General features: G+C 46.8%; 1 protein-coding gene across 21 annotated transcripts in view; it reads right to left on the reverse strand.

Moving 5' to 3' along the window:
- Positions 1–14,503, reverse strand: part of RBFOX1 (RNA binding fox-1 homolog 1) — a 440,478-nt gene that overhangs the window by 288,055 nt on the left and 137,920 nt on the right. The window lies entirely within an intron of this gene.

The following is a 14,503-nucleotide window of genomic DNA, read 5'->3' on the forward strand; positions in this document are numbered from 1 at the left end:
TAAGGGAAGTGGGAATCGACACCAGAAATCTATTCCACTACAACTATTTTCTATTAGCTTTTAACACATCACCGCTCCTCTTTTTCATCTACATTATTGCCATCGCTTCCACAAACCCCGATTTGATGAGCAGGAAATCTGTAAATTTGGGGGTGGCTGCTCTGAAAAGACTGCATGAGGAAAAGACATGTCCATTAGCATTGCAAATACAGTCACAAATGAGACCTGAGTTTGTATGAAGAGTGCCTTTAAAACAGTTATTTAATCCAGCTAAAATTTATCTTCAGGGTAGGGGGGAACAGGCAGCATGGGGATTCAGGACGTTCTGCATTTAAAACATGGATAAAGCGCTCTCCTGCTTGCTAAATCACTTCAGTCATGTCTGACTCTTTGCGACCCCATAGTCTGTACCCTGCCCGGCTCCTCTGTCCATGGGATTCTCCAGGTAAGAATACTGGAGTGGGTTGCTGTGCCCTCCTCCTGGTGATCTTCCTGACCCAGGGATGGTACCCTATTTCTTAAGTCTCAGGCATTGGCTGGCGAGCTTGTTACTGGCAGAGCCAGCTGGCCAGACTGGAAGAATTACAAACGTTTTGTTCTCTCTTTACAATCAATGGGTGTGTTTTCCTCCATTCCAGAAGAAAAGCAAGGCTGTAGTTCTTACCTGCTTTTCATGCGTGCATCCTTGCATGCTAAGTCGCTTCAGTAATGTCCGACTTTTTATGACCCCATGGATTGTAGCCCACCAGGCTTCTCTGTCCGTGGGACTCTCCAGGCAAGAATACTGGAGCAAGTTGCCATGCCCTCCTCCAGGGGATCTTCCCGACCCAGGGATTGAATCCATATCTCTTATGTCTCCTGCATTGGCAGGTGGGTTCTTTATCACTAACACCACCTGGGAAGCCCATCTGTTTTTCATGGAATCCTTCAGTCTGTGCAGATGCATGATGTTCCACAAGGAGATGGAAGCAGAAATGTCAAATTGCCACCCTGGTGATGCAGGGAAGGCCATGCCATTGGTATGATGGTGTGGTTTGTATCTTTTGCTCCCCCATTGGATCTGCATGTACAAGGTCTCCCAGAACAGTGAACGTGACAGTCACTCAGTCGTGTCTGACTCTTTGAGACCCCTTGGACTGGAGCTTCTGTCCATGGAATTCTCCAAGTAAGAATACTGGAGTGGATAGCCATTTCCTCCTCCAGGGGATCTTCCCAACCCAATCTCCCACACTGTAGGTAAATTCTTTATGGTCTGAGTGGCCAGGGAAGCCAGTGAAACCAAGCACAATGCAAAGACCTGCATCAGAGAGAGTCAACCAGAAGGACATCCATCCATTCCATTGTGCCAAGAACATTCTCCTCCGCTCGCCCTGGGTGCACCTGGAGAGACCACGCTTTGGCTCAACAAAATAGGATGCAGAGGCTTGCGCCGAACTCTACTTCACTGCGGTGCAACCTGCCCTCATTAAAGATTCCCTACAAACAGGTGCTTCTCAGTGGGCTGACTTCTGAAATGGCTTTCTTTTTATTCCCAGGGACACATCAAGAGCTGAGGGGGGATTTATGCAGTATAGATCAGTTGGCCATTGACAGCACCTCACGCTTTGACAAGCTGCTTGGCTCGGTTGAAAGTCTAGGTTGGGCTTGGGCCCGTCAAGGCCACGCTATTGAATTATTGACAGGCGTTCACCGTGGTGCAAGGGGAGAGTGAACCATAGCCTCGGCTCAATAAAGATGAAATGGAAACCCTCTCTGAAGCCGACTTTAGCACGTTAAAGGAGCTTTAATGGGCTGGTTTAAAATTCAGTAAGAGAATGCATTAGGCTGATTATAGTTTCAATGGCTAAATGCAGGCACGCACATGAGTTTGAGATGCTGAAGGGTTTACAAATGAGTGGGGAGCCTGTCAGGACGAATTATGCCCTTTGAAAGGCAAGCATGTGTCCGGGTGTGTTCTAGCCTGGTTTCCAGAACGCTTACTTCCAGGACCTCTATCTTTGATCCCCTTCTCCCGTGTCAGCTAAACTTGCTGGTCTGGATGTCACAGACGAAACCTGCAGTGTTATCCTCACCACCTGGGCTTTAAAGGACCCAAACCATGGAGTGCATGTAGGCCTCCGTGGCTTTTCCTCCTTGCAATCCCACTCATAACCTCCACCCCCACTCCAGGCAAGAGTAAGGTGTCTCTCCTATCAGCCTCCTATGAGAGAGCGTGAAGAACCGTCGCCAGCTGGTGTCCCCTGGTTAGCAATTTAATATTAACAATCCCGAATTTTTCTTATATAATCTCCTTTCTTCTTTAAATTTCCACCTGCCAAGATTTACTTGTATTTTAATAGCTGATGTCAGACAAGCCTCGTAGACCGGGGCCCATCTCAGAACTATAATTTTAAATACAATGAGACGTGCACGCATCAACTGTCGCCTTGACGTGCAGGAATGATCCCACGTGGACTTGTAAAGTGCATCCTAAGAGCTTCCAAGACCAAGCGCATTTTAAAAGAATTTAAATGGATGATCATGTTTTGCTTTCCTTTGTAAATTTTTTTTTAAAGCAATTTGTCTAATGTGACCCTCTGTTCATTTTTCTTCTCCAAGTTTGCTTCCAAGGGGCTGCCTCCTGTCAAACTGCAGAAAGGGCCAAACAGCACATCTAAATCTGTGTTCATTTGCCTTCTGTGGGATTATCTTTGCCACGTTGAGCAGTATAAGTAAGTCAGAGATGCTTCTCAGGGCTGCAGGAGGCGGCTAATCTCCAGACAAATATTTAGAAGGCAGCTTTGCCGATTCCGGCCCTTAATCGTTTCCAACTGATTTGACTTATTCTAATTACAGCCTTTATGTTATAAAAGCCATTTTTGTGTTGCCGGGGAGCAGTTTCATTGCAAATACATGAAATTTTGCTGAGTTTCCGTTCCCATGTTGATTATGGAAATGGTACTCTGCAGCTTGGCTCTAATTAGAAAAACACACTGCATGGAATGTCAACAATTTTTAACATTAATAACGCACCGGCAGTGTCCTTTTGTCTCTCTTCATGGCCTTTCCACAAAGGCTAACACCTGAGACCCTAGGCTCCACTCTGCTGGAGGAGGAGGACGTGTTTCCCCCAGAGAGGATGCACCGGGAGTACCCCCTCTATCCCCTAAAGTGGGAACAGCTTATTTGAAGAAGTGGAATACTAATTTAATATAATAAAAGCAAGGGGGGAAAGAAAATTAAATTCTAGCATCCACGTGCTTGCTAAGTCATTTCAGTTGAGCTCAACTCCTTGTGACCCCATGGACTGTAGCCCACCAGGCTCCTCTGTCCATGGGGTTCTCCCAGCAAGAATGACTGGAATGGGTTGCCATGCCCTCCTCCAGGGGATCTTCCTGACCCAGGAATCGAACCCATGTCTTTTATGTCTCCTGCATTGGCAGATGGGATCTTGACCACTGGGGCCACCTGGGAAGCCCCAAATTCTAGCACAGTTGCAAGTAATGCATTTGTTTCACAACTATGAATTTGAAAAAGTCTAGAAGAGTATCTATCAAAAAGCAGATTAAATTGGTCCTAATGCAAATCTGAGTGATGGATGTGTTCCAGGGAGTCTTTTGGTGTCATGAGGCTTTACATGTTGGGAACATCTCAGCAAAGAGATCTCAGTGTAATTGTCTAGACATCACACTGAGAGTGGAGGTAGACCAGGGCTAGACCTTTAACCTCACTGAGCCTCAGTTTTCTCATCTTTAAAATGGGGATGATCAGGCCTGACTTGCAGGGTTATAGTTAGGATGAGGTATAATGTAGTATTCTCACACCATGTCATAAATGCACATACATCCAGCTGTTTTGAAGAGTGAACTGCTGGATCTTATATGAATTTCAAATGTGCCTAACTCCAGAACAGGTCATTCTACTTCTTGTAAAAATATCTGACATGAAGCCATACACATAAGTTTAAACACATCCATTTAAGTTTGCCTACTGAAATATTAGAGATACAAATAAAGAGTAGGGAAAAACAAATTGAAAATCACATAAATATCGAGTAAAGGAAAAGCTGTCTATGGTCCACTGTTCGAAAAAAAAAAAAGAATAATTCCGCTGGAAAAATTTATATGGCTTGGCCAAAATGCAGGAGCATTTTAAATTGGAAAGGTTCTGCTAATTTGCCCTCCAAAAAGGCGGTCTTGAGTTATGCCCCCATCAACAGAGTTGTCTGTATACTTGGAGAGAAGGTTTCATGAGATAGGAGGGTTCAGGCCATCCGCTCCCCAGAAAAACATATACCAGAGAGGGAAAAAGAAAATGTTACAACTGACGATCATGGGGGACAGAGAAGAAAAGAGGTTGCTGTGTGATAGAAGAAAATAGCTTGCTAAAATGGTAGTGAAGCATTGCGCCAAGGATTGCCTTCTTTGGTCATATCCACGGAGAAACACATACACACGCACGCACACACACGCGCACGGACACACTCCATAAAGTGGCAACTCCTGAAGTTAAAAGCCAAACTTCTGCATGCCAGAGTAATACTCAGGCTTTCTTTCACACAGGATCTGAAGCTGTGGCTAATGTTTGCTGGATGATGGAGACCTTTAAAGGATCTTACTTATCCTTACACTGACCCCACAATCAAACATTTTTAAAGGGGCAGGCACGCTTCCTGGTCGTGAGTCCAATATGCTTCAAGCTGGCTTTTGCAAAAGTTCTGGTATTTTCTAATCAGTGACCCTTAACCCAGGTCCCTCTTGTGCTTCAAGATCGCGATGGATGCCTATGCTGCCCACTCTCAGAGGCGGAGTTTAACTTCCCAGTCCTTAAGTGCGGACTGTACACAGTGACTTCCTTTCAAAGAACACAGTATTTGTTGTTCAGTCGCTCAGTCATGTCCCACTCTCTGCGCCTCCATGGACTGCATCACGCCAGCCTTCCCTGTCCTTCACCATCTCCCAGAGTTTGCTCAAACTCAGGTCCATTGAGTTGGTGATGCCATCCAACCACATTATCTTCACAGTATGGAACACATGCCATGAACACAGTATGGAAGGGGAGAGGAAAACAAGAGTAAGTCCACAGTGGGGAAGTCTGACAAACTCTACCTCATCCAGGTGATCAAGGCGAACATCTCAACAACCATCAATCTGATAGTACATGCCCTTGATAGAATGTGATGAAAATGGTACTTGACCTCTGTGATCTTCCTTCCCCAGCCCATGACCTCAGTCTAATCATGAGAAAAACATCAGACAAACCTACCTTGAAAGACATTCTATACAATACCTGACCAGACTTCATCAAAACCATTAAGATCAGCATAAAAAAAGAAAAAAGAAAAAAACGTCCAAGAGATTGTCACAGTCAGAGGGGAGTTAAAAGACATGATTACCAGGGGACTTCCCTGGTGGTCCACTGGTTAAGAATCCACCCGCCAATGTCAGGGACACGGGTTCGATCCCTGGTCTGAGAATATTCCACATACTGTGGAGCAACTGAACCCATGCGCCAAAAGGATTGAGCCTGCACACTAGAGCCCGGGAGGCAGAACTACTGACCCTGCACACCCCAGAGCCTGTGCTGCACCACAAGAGAAGCCACTTCAATGAGAAACCTGCGCACCGCAACTGGAGAGTGGCCCCTGCTCGCTGCAAATAGAGAAAAGCCCACACAGAAACAAACAGCTCATGTGCCCCCAGTGGAGACCCAGTGCAGCCAAAAGAATAAATGACATGATGACCAAATGTACGGGAGCATCCCGGGTGGGGCCCAGGAACAGAAAAGGGACACCTGATTAAAAATTAAGGAAATCTGAGTAAACTATGGACTTTAGTTAACAATAATGCGTCAGTCTTGGTTCACTAGTTGTGATAAATGTACCATCGCCATGTAAGATGTCCACGACAGGGAAAACTGTGTGCAGGGTCCGTGCGAACTCTCTGTACCAGCTTTGAAACCTTTCTGGAACTCTAAAACTCTTCTGAAATAAAAATTGATTCAAACATGCCAAACTTCAGGGGGCTCCCTAGAATGTCTGAGAGATGCACTCCAGTAAGGCATGCTGCATGCGTGCTGGCTAAGTCACTTCAGTTGTGTCCGACTCTTTGCGACCCCATGGACTGTAGCCTGCCAGGCTCCTCTGTCCATGGGATTCTCCAGGCAAGAATACTGGAGTGGGTTGCCATGCCTTCCTCCAGGAGATCTTCCCAACCCAGGGATCCAACCTGCATCTCTTGCGTCTCCTGTGTGAGCAGGTGGATTCTTTACCACTAGCGCCACCAGGACCCTTGCTTTTTGGCCCTTTCATCATTTCCCAGGTTCACCTCCTGCCTTATCTGCTCCAACACCGAGATTCAGCCTATCCTGCGTGCTCCTCTACCACAAGGCACCCCTGATCTTTCTTCCTTTATACCTGGTTAATCCCTTTCAGTGTCTCTAAGATCATTCAGCCTTGACCTCTCCAAGAGCAGCTTCCAACAGTATTAATTGTTCATCTTCCACACTCTCATTAATATCCTGTCCAAAATTCTACCTCTTCCATTCATAATTAATTGACTAACATAGCTGTCTACCACACTTCTCTGAGCTCCTTCACAATTGGTCTCCTTTATCTTTTTCTCTCTGTCACTGGGCTTAGCGCATGGTACCCAGCAGATCTGAAATAAGTGTTTTTAGGCTGAATGAATGAAAGGATAAATAGATGGGTGGATGGATGGGTGGATGATTTATTCTACCTCCGCTCCCTGTGTGCTGTGTGTGTTCAGTCGCTCAGTCGTGTCTGACCTTTGTGACCCTATGGACCCACCAAGTTCCTCTCTCCATGGGATTCTTTAGGCAAGAATACTGGAGTGGGTTGCCATTTCCTCCTCTGGGGGATCAAACCAACCCAGGGCTCGAACCCACGTCTGCTGTGTCTCCTGCATTGGCAGGCGGGTTCTTTACCACTGAGCCACCTGGGAAGCCCCTGACCTGGGAGCAAACCCGTCTGTGCCCCCTGAGCTGGAAGCGTGGAGTTTTAGACACTGGACTGCCAGGGAAGTCCCAGGAAAGAGCTACTTTTGATGGGCTGACCAGGGAAGGCTTCTTCGAAGACATGATATTTAACAGCTGAGGAATGAAGAGGGCGTGAGGGAAGGAGAGGCAGGCTGGCTGGTGCAAAGTCTGTGGGATCCCAGAGAGCTCCAGCATGAGAAGGAAGCCAGGGTGGCTGAGGATGAGTGAGCAGGACACGGAGTCTCCAGAGACAGGAAGCGGCTTGGCCTCCATCTACCGGAAGCTGTCCCTGCCCAGGGCTCCAATTCACAGAGATATATTGATAATGTTAACATCACGGGACACCAGAGAAAAGCATCGCCCTGCTCAGTTGCCTTCCACCTCCTGTGTGACCCCATCCTCCAGTGCCCACTCCCTCTGCTGTCACCCACTCCTCTCCACACATCTGATCCTCTATTCTACCAGTGTGCACTTCCCACAGCAGAAAAGAGAAAAGAAAAGAAAAATCATTACATCTTGAATATCTGTTATGGGTCAGGCATCGTTCTGTGCCTTTTAAAAAATTATTGATTTGGCTGTGCCAGGTCTTAGCTGTGGCACACAGCATTTTCAGTCTTCATTGTGACATGTGAAATCTTTTAGTGGTGCCATGTGAACCCTTAGTTGAGGCGTGTGGGATCTAGTTCCCTGACCAGGGATTGAACCTGGGCCCCCTGCACTGGGAGCTCAGTCTTAGCCATGGGACCACCAGGAAAGTCCATGTCCTGTGCATTTTATTACCTGTGTGGGATGTTATTAATGTTACTGTTACTAGTATTATAATAATGCTTATGAATATCCCCATTATAAAGATGGGTAAGACTGAGTCTCAGAGAGCAGAATTAACCTCCAGAACGAAAAGCCACAATATGGTTGCATGAAAATTCAAACACAGATCATCTGATCCAAAAGTTTGGTCCTTACCATTAGATAACAATTCCCATAAGACAGATTTGTCTGAGGTAAGTGTTTACTCAACAGCAAATTTTACAGAGCAATGACCATGTGCCAGGCACAATGCTAGGTGTTGGCCTAATAAAATGAATAAAAGAGATCCCTGATTTTAAGGAAAAAGACAGAAACCCAGTCATACTAATACAATATGATACAGACATATGGCAGGTGTATATACGATGGAGATTCAGATTGGGAGAGAGTGACAAATTCAGTCCAAGGCCACCCAAGAGAGGCAATAGTTGAGCGCCAGCTTAGCCGAGAGGTGATAACCTTACAGGCGAGAGAATGGAGGAAAGGACATTCTTGAAATGTAAAAACACATTTGCTGTGAGTGCCCCTGGCATGTTCCCAGTTAAATAACTTGGACACAGGGATGAAAGACCAGAGGAGAGTAGCCAGATGATAAAGGGTCTCAGAAATCTGCTAAGGATTGGGGACTTTCTCCTGAATATGATGAGAGCAGACTTCATCACTGGTGGTCCAGTGGTTAAGAATCCGCCTGCCAATGCAGGGGACACAAGTTCAGTCCCTGGTCTGGGAAGAGTCCACATCCCTCGGGGCAACTAAGCCCGTGTGCCACAACTACTGAGATGAGACTGCTCGCCCTGGAGTGCGTGCTCCACAAGGAGAGAAGCCACTGCAATGAGAAGCCCGCACACCGCAAATAGAGAGTAGCCCCTGCTTGCTGCAACAAAGACACAGCAAAGCCAAAAATAAATAAACTTTAAAAAAAAAAGATGCTGAGAGCCACTTGTGGATGTCAGGCAGGGAGGCTGGGGCTCGATTCACATTAGCAAGGGGCTCGCCAGTGAGTGCAAACCATGTGTGATTCGGACCAACCGCAGCAGCGTCTCTTGGAATCTGTTACGATGCAAGTCCTCTGGCTCCACCCAGACCTACTGAATGTGAAACTCAAGGTTTTAACAAGACTCCCAGGGGATGCTGATGCAATGCTAGATGATGCTCACCTATGGGAACCATAGATCTACTCCGCTCTCTGCCAGCTTCGCCCTCCTCCTCCATGGTTCACAGGATCGGCTTCAATCCTGCTGCCTCTCCCAGGTCCTTACAGAAGACAGGAAAGCATGAAGCTCGTCTTGTCCCTGCCTTGGAGTCGACCCACAGCCCCCAGGCGGCCATCCAGCCCAGGGACCGCCTAACTTTCTGGGGAGAGACCCTTGCTATTGACCCATCTCTTTGGTTTTGGCCTGAAGACCAACAAACCTCTCTCCTTCCTCCCTAGTTTTCCTCGCTGCTCGAGGAGCTGGAGGGCGAATGACGGATGCTGTTCGGGAACTCTGGCTGGTGCTAGAAACGATCATTTGCTAAGTGCCTCGCTAATGCATTCAGAGGTGGTGAGTTAATAGGAAAACTGGTCTGATTCGGCAGGCTGTGCCCACAATGACCTAGAGCTGGGTGTTAAGTGGTGATGGGCAACTCCCCTCTAATCACCTCTTGTTAGCTGCAACTATAGGCAAATTGCTAGTGAGGATTAAGTGGGGAGACTATGCCAGGATCACTGTCAAGCAGAAAAAAAAGACTCAATTTATCAAGCAATCACGACTCTGTAATCACTTCCTGAAGAGCTCTTTCCGGAGGTGTTTGCCTTTGGAAGGTGAGGACCCTCCCTAGGGGAAGGTGGGCTGAGAATTGCATGCTGGCTTTTTCTGGAGCATTCTGAAAATAATTCCTCCCCCCATCCACCCACCCAAGGAGATAAGCCTCACCTTGAATAGAGCTCTGCCCCCAGGGTTCTCTGCCTTCAATAATGAACACCAGCGTGCATGAACAACTGATAGTTCTCCCATCGTGAAAGGGAAAGTCACTCAGTCATGTCCTACTCTCTGAGCATCCCATGGACTATACAGTCCACGGAATTCTCCAGGCCAGAATACTGGAGTGGGTAGCCATTCCCTTCTCCTGGGGATCTTCCCAACCCAGGGATGTTGAAACCCAGGTCTCCCGCACTGAAGGTGGATTCCTTACCAGCTGAGCCACCAGGGAAGCCCCTCAAACACAGCTGCTGCTGCTAAGTCGCTTCAGTCGTGTCCGACTCTGTGCGACCCCATAGATGGCAGCCCACCAGGCTCCGCCGTTCCCGGCATTCTCCAGGCAAGAATACTGGAGTGGGTTGCCACTTCCTTCTCCAGTGCGTGAAAGAGAAAAGTGAAAGTGAAGTCGCTCAGTCGTGTCCGACTCTTAGTGACTCCATGGACTGTAGCCTACCAGGCTCCTCCGTCCATGGGATTTTCCAGGCAAGAGTACTGGAGCGGGGTGCCATTGCCTTCTCCCTCAAACACAGCACCCTTGTGTAAACAGCAAGTCTGGGAAGAAGCTTTGGGAAGAGTAGGGGGAAGCAGATACATAGTTTAACACTGTTTGCATAACATCCCTGTAACAGAAACAAATTAACAAGGTAACACAATCATCATCTGCTTGGGATTGGTTCCAGCGACCGGGTGGAACCCCAAATTCATGGATGCTCAAATCCTTTCTATAAAATGGTGTAGTATTTGCATACAACCTAAACACATTCCCCTTTATCCTTTAAATCATCTCTGGATTACTTAAAATACCTAAAACAATGCAAATGCTATGTAAATAGTTGCCTGAGTGTGGCAAATGCAACTTATGCTTTTAGGAACATTCTGGAATTTTTTTTCCCAAATATTTTTGACCCACAATTGGTTGAATCCACGGATGCAAAATCAGGGCTAGGAAAGGTCGACTGCACTTTAAGAAGCATTATACAACACTGGAGAGAGAAAAAAAAAGTGCTGGAAGAGTATCCTGTCCCTTCCTAGTTCAAGAACAATTTTTAAAAAAGCAGTGCTAGACAGGACTAGACTTCTTTTCTAAATGTTTGGAGTCTTTACCAGGTTGGAAAACAGCTCTTTTCAACCTTATTCTTGGGGCTTAACACCTTCATTATTTTCACACATCTAGCTGGAGAAGTTTGGTAACAGAATAAACTAGAGGGATCCGTGTGATCTGAGACGAAATATTCTGAAGCTTGGAGAAAAAAAGAGATTGCCAGAAATAGTGGATATGTGAAACTAAAATGTGATTCGTTCAGATAACAATGTTAAAGACCTTCGAAGAAGGGGTCCAATCCTTTGCAATTTCCCAAGCAGAAACATGTTTTGAGGAAGCTTCCTGAAACTGGATTCACTGGCAGGCTGCTGTGAAGAAAGGCAGGGGGAATAAGAAATGGGGCGGGGGGTGGGGCGGGGGATGGAGGGCAGGGTGAAAAGCCAGCCCATCTATTACTCATCATATATTTACTCTTCCCCTCAGAGATTTCTGAAAAGTCATAGTGAAAGAAAAACTAAACCCCGCTCGTTAAATGTGTGTTGTGTGAATCTGTGTGTTCCAAATGAAGCATGAAGCTCTGTTGGGGTGGCAGCTTGTGTTTCAAACCATAATTTTCAAATTTTTCTCTTAATTGTCCAGATGAGATGATATCCCACCCAGACAAGCCTTTCCCAGACCCCCCCCCCAAAATAGCATTTACCATAAAAAATACACTGACTTTTTAAAAAGTTCCCTTGTATATTTCAAAATAATCAGAATGGGAGAGTTATATCTCTGTCAAATATCATGTACCCAAACTTATAAACATCCCATCTGCCTTGGAGCATAACTTATCTGAGTTCATCTCCAGATTTCATCTCTCAATGGACACAGTCAAAATAATGCCTGTCATTCCCTGAAAAAGGAAACAGAAGACAAATTCATCAGGAATTCAACATGATAATCTGGGTGGTGGCTCCAGCTGACGCTATTTTTGGCCTATCCATTTGCCTGCTTGTTTCTGATTGGCTACAAACGGTCAGACTTCAGATAGTGCCCCTTCCCTATGGAGTTCTGAGCTCTTTCTGATGCTGTGTGCCCTGCCACAGACTAGATATACACTTCTGTGGTCAACCGAAGCTTGTGGGTGGGAAATGGGTTGAACATACGAGTCTTAACGGTGATCTTACATTGGATCAAACAGAAGTGAGCATAGGTACAGCACTGCTTCAAAACACTGTGACCAACCCCGCTCCTGGAACTGAAGTCATTAAAACACCGCATCCTTCTTTTTAACCGAAATTCACTACTTAAAAAGCTCCAGATGCTTAAAAAAAAAAAAAAAAAAAAAGACTCAGAATAAACCAAAGGAATAATCAGCTTGGAGGATTTTTCCTGCCTCGTGCTTAAGTTATATAAATAAAGAGAACAATTAATGTCAACTGCCTTTTATTCTCCATTCTATTAGCTTTGGGGAGCTTCGAGCTAATCTCTCCACAAAGAGGGGACATCCTGGGATTAAAACACAAGGTTTTCTGCAGAAAGATGGGCCCGCCAGTCAAGACAGCTCAGGGAAATAAGACATAGCACTTCCTCCACTCTTCTGCGACTGAATCAAACGGATTTCCAGGAGGGCAGAAATTCAGAGAGGAGGAAAGAGATCCCCCAAGCAGGTGAGGAGAGATCTGGGCAGAACTGCAGGATGTGGAATCCAGAAGGCCGCCCCTTTCTGCTCCTTTTATACCAATCAGACACATGAGCAGGTCAGCGAATCAAAACCCAGAAGTCCGCCCAAATCACAGGTGCAGGATCAACCCCACCCCATCCCACCCCCAAATCACAGCTGCAAACTCTCCTGGGTTCACAATCAGCAGGAAGCACTCCTTCCCAAGGGTATGAAGGTATAGGCAGCAAATCAGGGGTATAGACTGTGATGGGAGTTTGGATGCAAGTCTCCCCAGTGCACAACCCACCCCCCTCAGCAATCTCCCAACTCACCCCTTGACTCTACTCCAGAGTTCTGCCATCAGATAAAAGCTGCATCCTCAATATCTTTTAGCACAAGAGCCTGCATCACCTGTCATTATTCCCCCCTTTCCCTACTGTTTTGCAACATGCACACTCTTTGCCTCTAGAGGCGGTGAGCAATGCCATTAGTTAACTAAAAGCAACCACAGCTCTCCAGGCAGCCGAAGCTGGGGCAGGCTGGGACGCAGTTTCTCGGTAACCTGGTCTTGCTTTTTTGGGAGGGTCACTCCTCACCGAAGGCCAAGCTTGTGCTGACAATTCAGCAGCGTTCAAACTCCCAAGGATCTGTTTCCTCTCTCCCTCTGTCTCTCTCTCTCCTGCTTTCACAGACAGAATCCCCGATGGGAGGCGATAAACTCACCCCAGGTGTGAAGCCAGCCGCACAGGTGGGGTGGCCAGGCGTCAGTGGGCAATGCTACTAGTGAGCTCCATGGGACGAAAGGTGAGCCAGAGGGCAGAAAAGGAGGGATGGAGAAGCTGGGCAAAAAGCACAGTGGAAAAAGGCAGGAGGAAAAGCATCAGGAATGTGTGCAAAGGGGGAAAAAAATAAGGCAAAGGGGACGAGAAATTAATAATCCAACAAGCAGGTTTCCTGCGTGTTATTAATCACACCGGTTCGCCCAAGCTGCAGAGAAACCTAGCGCTGCACCTGGGAGGGGAGGGTTTTCAACATCATTGGCCGCCTCTGCTCACTCCTATACATCTCAGCCAATCCTCCCCGCGCCTTAAGGTACAGATCTATCCGGGACTGCAGTTCCAAAACCCCTGGAAGATGAGAAATCGGGCTCCTTGGGTGAGGCGCTGCTCCGGCCGGTTAATGCACTATAAACTTTATTTGAGCTGACTTCTCATCCGATCCCCCAGTGACGAGGTCAGGGAGCGCGAGCAATTCCACCCCAAATCATACCATAATCGAATTGCTGCCTATTTCCCGAACCTATAATGAAAAAGGCAACCGAAATAATGCAGGTAATGTCGGCGGCCTCCCCTGCCTGTCGGACGTTATTACCTCCGATTGCTTGCCACCATTTCCCCGGGACTCTAACAATGAATATATTTCACAGCTCACTTGCTCTCCTGTGTGGGTGGCGTGGTATAGACACCTACATGATCTGAAAGGGAATCTAAGACAATGCCGCTGTTTCTGAGCACCGTGCCTAACAGCCTGTTGGTGGGAGAGGCATTTTTATCAATGCACTTCACACACACACACACCACACACACACTCTGACCTGATGGGGTCTGGGGTCCTAGACTCTGCCCAAACCAACTCAATCTCTGTCTCTTTAAGTCCCCAGCTTCATCACCTACAGCATAATAATCCAGAATGTGACTCCTTTATCACTCAGAGGCTCCGAAGGTTTTTATTCTATTTTCTCCCTCTGAATAAAATGGGACAGATATGGCTTTAGGGACTGGACGGGAGACAAAATAATGTGTGTGTGCACCCTACCTGAAAAACGCCTCTTAAGCGCTGACATCTCCTTAAAAAGAGAACACTTAAAAAAAAATCAACACTCTATTTGCATGCCCTTAAAAAGCAGAATTCAGCACCCCATCATCTTTTTGCTTCTCAGAAAAGTGCTGACAGCAGCAGACGCAATGGTACAGATTCAGAGACTCAAAAGGAACCACCCAGACAGCCTACTCAGCTGTGCTTTGTAGGGCTGCCCTTTGGCAAATGAAGGCCACCTCCAGACTGGTGGAAATG

Source organism: Giraffa tippelskirchi, chromosome 13 (assembly GCF_054371585.1).
Source record: "Giraffa tippelskirchi isolate mGirTip1 chromosome 13, T2T-mGirTip1v1.2.pri, whole genome shotgun sequence".
In the NCBI taxonomy this organism is placed as follows: domain Eukaryota; kingdom Metazoa; phylum Chordata; class Mammalia; order Artiodactyla; family Giraffidae; genus Giraffa; species Giraffa tippelskirchi.